Below are 4,960 nucleotides of genomic sequence, written 5' to 3'. Positions count from 1 at the left end.
GAGGACGTTGACTTATTTCTGGCTCTGTCTCTCGAGTTGTTCTCTCCTGCTCCCTCTCTCGTTTATTTCTGAGATGTTGAGTTGTTTTTTGCTGCATCTCATGTACACTTCTCTCCCGCTGTCTCCCCTGTCTATCTTCTAGACACTGAGATGTTTCAGGCTGTGTCTCTTGTGCCCTTCTCTCCTGGTTCGTCTCATGTGCACTTCTCTCCCGCTTTGTACCCTGACTATCTTGGAGACAGTGAGATGTTTCTGGCTGTTGTCTGTTGTGCCCTTCTCTCCTTGTTTATTTCTGGATTATCTCGGAGATTTTGTGTTGTTTCTTGCTGAGTCAGTTGTTCCCTTCTCCTCCTCATTACTTCTCGATGTTTCTTTTTCTCATCACACGACCGCCCTGTATGTTTATTCTTTCCTCTTGGCATGATTTGAAAACAGAATCTCTGTTGGCAATGAAGACTGTAATAAGTTATACAAATGGAATTTTTCCGAATTTTAAAAAGCCGAAACACACTCTCAGATGAATTTATTCAAATGGTAGATATGAGATCAAATGAAATAAATCGCAAAGAAATTTTGTTGAAATCTCAGTTGTCAAAGAAAACAGATCAATTTCTTGAAAATTGTTCCTTTCCTCTAGAATGAAATCAATCACAATGAAACCTGTTGCCAATTACAATGAAATGTCTTTTTAAATATGTTATCAATTTAAACGTCAAATAAAAACCAATAAAATGTTTTCAATGAAAGACAATCGTTAATCTCAAAATTGTAAAGATGTAACAAATGGGGTAATTTTAATGTTAGAAAACAGTCTTTATGAATTAAAGACAATAGTCAAGAAGTCTGTATTCTCAAAATGATAAAGATTTTTCAAATTGGGTAAATTTAATGTATAAAAAGTTTATGTCAAAATATTTTGTGTAAAAAATTTAAAAATAGTCAACGATGACAGTGAAAAAACAATGAATTTGAATCTAAGTTGTCAATGAAAAGTCAGCAATATTTTTTTGTTAAACAGTTTTTGAAATTAAAGTATGTGTTAAAATGCCAGTAATATTAAGTGAGAAGTACATCAATTCAATGAAAAACAAACAATGAATTTTACAATGAAATGCAATCAAATGGTAATGTTATAAAATTATTCGTTTAAATGAAATGCACTCTTCTCTATGCTTGCGCCTCCACAAACAGATCAGAGCGTCTTCACACTATGCACCCGACCTCACAACTTATCTTCTTTTAAAAAAGTCAACGATGACAAAGTGAAATTTCAATGATTTTAGTTTTCAAAGGCAAGCGTTTAGAATCTAGAAATTTCAAAATGGTAAAGATGAAACAAAGGGGAATATTTTACGTTAGTAAAACGTTTTTTCAGAGGCAGGGGAGGAAGAGGGGGAGGGGGGGGGGGAGGGAGAGAGGGAGGGAGGGGTGTTGAAATTATCAGTTTTTAAAAGTAATGTTAAGTGAGAAATAAATCAAAGCAATGAAATAAAAATATAGAATTTAACAATAAAATGTTAATGTTAAAAATGAAATGCACTCTTGAAGATTTATAATGAACAGTTAAATGAGAAAAATCAAATTGATAAAAATAAAGAAAATTACAATGAAATGCAATAAAATGTTATTCTTTAAAAATAAGCTTGTAAATTAAATGGAATTTTAAGATTTATATAATGAGCAGGTTGATGTGATACAAATAAATTCAATCCAATAAAAATAAAGCTGATTTTTATCGTCAGACAATGCAATCCACGACTCCTGTCTTCACAAGCAAAGTAAGAATGACGGTTAGTGAAGAATTCAAACAATCGCTGAGCGTTCAAGATGATGTGTGAGCGCCTCCTGCACCAAAGGGGGGGGGGGGGGGGGGGGTGGTGCGTTTGTCGTCACACACAAAGATGAGGAGGGAGAGGGGGAAAAGTGTGGAGGGAGGGGGGGTGTGGGATCGGAGGTGGAGAGGGGTGAGGGGGAGGGAGGGGTGTTGAAATTATTAGTCTTTAAAAGTAATGTTAAGTGAGAAATAAATCAATTCAATGAAATACAAATATTGAATTTAACAATAAAATGTTAATGTTAAAAATGAAATGCACTCCTGAAGATTTATAATGAACAGTTAAATTAGTAAATTCAAATTGATAAAAATAAAGAAAATAACAATGAAATGCAATAAAATCTTTTTTTTTTAAAATAAGCCTGTAAATTAAATTGACTTTTTAAGATTTATATAATGATCAGGTTGATGTGAAACAAATAAATTCTATCCAATAAAATAAAGCTGATTATTATTGTCAGACAAATGCAATCCACGACTCCCGTCTTCACAAGCAAAGTCAGAATGACGGTTAGTGAAGAATTCAAACATTTGCTGAGCGTTCAAGATGCTGTGCGCGCGCCTCCTGCACCAAAGGGGGGGGGGGGGGGGGGGGGGCGTTTGTCGTCACACACAAAGATGAGGAGGGAGAGGGGGAGTGGTGGTGCGTTTGTCGTCACACACAAAGATGAGGAGGGAGAGGGGGAAAGAGTGTGGAGGGAGGGGGGGTTTTGGATCGGAGGGGGAGAGGGGTGTGGGGGTCTAAGCTATTGCAGTAAAGTAAACAGTGTCACTAATGCCAGCGTGTTGTAGAGTAATTAGTCGTTAAGAAATAAGCTCGGTCCTTCCTGTGAAAACCTACCGGTACTCGCGGTAAAGTGAAGAAGCGGTCTCAATTAATAAGCGTCCGATTTGCGATCGTGGAGGCGAGGATCATATCTGTTGCGGGAAGGGGGGGGGGGGGGGGGGGGGGGTGGTCGTCAGTATTTTTAGTTTGCTCGTTTTCGGACCATGATAACGGGAGAAAAAGGGAGTGAAATTGATTGCTATTTGCCGCGAGTTCGTAAGTTACGCGATCGGAGCATTTTGTCCCTGCATGTTTTCGCATGAAGCTCCGAGATTATCTGTTATAGACTAATAACTGTACAACAGGCTGGCATTAGTGACAATGTTCAATTCACCGCGTTATAGTTCAGGCCCTCAATTTCATGAATGAACGTCTGATTAAGTGAGTGAGTGAGTGAATGAATAAGGAATGAATGAATGAATGAATGAATCTATTAACGTTATAAAGGGTGCAATTAGATTAATTAAAGTCCATACAGTTTGATGTTCATAAATTCCGGCCTTTAGTCTTTCCTTTCAGGTAGGTGATTCATGGGTTCATTTGTGTTCCAGCACATCAGCATGGACCTTGTTCTCTTGCATTTTTATCCACTTCGCAGCACTTTCTTCTGTCTTTTTTAATGTTTTTTGCACTAAATACAATGAAGCTGCTGCATGTTTCCATTACATTTATTCCACAGAACAACACATTTGAATCTCCAGTAAAACAGGCATCTGTGAAGCCCTCTCAGCCATTTTGTGTGCTGGCCTGAAACAAAGCGCGTGATTGGCCAACTGGCAGACAACTCAATGTCAAACGTGCATTGATTGGAATATTAAAATCTCGACATATTGTTCGTTCTTCTCTAATTTAATTAAGTTGTGCATGTGTTGTTCATATCGAGTTTTAGGGGTTTGAAACACGTTAATATTTTTACACAATATGTGAACATATCATGTTGTTTTGAAAGCTCCTCGGCTCACAGGCTATTCTCTGTACGGTAACTATGGCAACGATGTCTTTGAGCATCGGGGCTTGTGTGGGTGATAAGCCAGTTTAGTTTTGAAGTATTGGGGGGGGTGGGGGGTATGTTATCCATTAAAAACGTGCGCTTAAACACGACGGAATGAAATGAGAAGCGCATACTTAGAAAGAAAAGCGAAATCTCTGACGAAGTGGAAAAGACGTGGGCGGTCCTGCGGCCCCCAATAGCCCCCAATGGGGGGGGGGGGGGGGGCCTCACACACACTAACCACCCCCACACACAGAGTTGGAAAAGTGCATAAAGACCGTTCCCTACCTGTAGCCCCCAGGGGAGATTTGGTCGTTGAAGTCTGGTCCCTTCCGTCTTAAAATAGTGTATCTTGAAGTTGTCGAAGTCGGGTCCGTCTCGGCAACGCGTGGGGGGGGTGGTGGGGGGGTTTGCGGTGCGGCATCACACACACGAAGATTCGACACACACAGTGCCTTAAAAGTGTAAATGCCCGACCTCTTTTCCGTTTTTCTCTAATTTAATTAAGATTTGCATGTGGTGTTCTTATCGAGGTTCAGGGGTGAAAATATTTTCACACACACAATATGGGAACATCTCATGTTGTTTTGAAGGCTCCTCGGCCCTCATCTGACTCTCTGTACTGTCACTATGGCAACGATGTCTATGAGCACTGGGCATTGTGACATCACACGATGGAATGTTCTCCAATGGCTGGGGCTGGTGATGGCATATGTAAATGGATCCATTCCGATTGGTCATCTGTGAGCATTGGGCATTGTGACATCACACGATGGAATGTTCAGCAGGGGCTGGTGCTGGTGAGGCTTGTGTGGGTGAGAAGCCAGTTTAGTTGTGAGATTTTTGGGGGGGGGGGGGGGGGGGGTGGGTAAGGTTTTGATTTAAAACGTGCGCTTAAACACGACGGAATGGAATGAGAAGCGCATACTTAGAAAGAAAAGCGAAATCTCTGCCGAAGTTGAAAAGACGCGGGCGGTCCTGCGTCCGGTTTTGGAGTTGCGGAGAATCAAAGGGAGCGCGCCAGCAAAGGGAGTGGGCCAGGCTGCCGGACGGACGGCCGGACGGAGTTCCGTTTCGGAATCTGGGGCGAGAGTTTTATATAATAATAGATAGATAGATAGATAGATAGATAGATAGATAGATAGATAGATAGATAGATAGATATAGATGGCGCACGTTTGAAAGTTTGAATGGTCTACTCTAAAGACGTGCAGGTTTGTAGGTTAAATGCTTCGGTAAATTGTAAATCGTTCCTAGTGTGTCGAATGGTGTTAGTGTACGGGGTGATTGCTGGTCGGCGCAAACACGA

Source organism: Amblyraja radiata, chromosome 9 (assembly GCF_010909765.2).
Source record: "Amblyraja radiata isolate CabotCenter1 chromosome 9, sAmbRad1.1.pri, whole genome shotgun sequence".
Lineage (NCBI taxonomy): Eukaryota > Metazoa > Chordata > Chondrichthyes > Rajiformes > Rajidae > Amblyraja > Amblyraja radiata.
Note: the sequence above shows the minus strand (reverse complement) of the source record.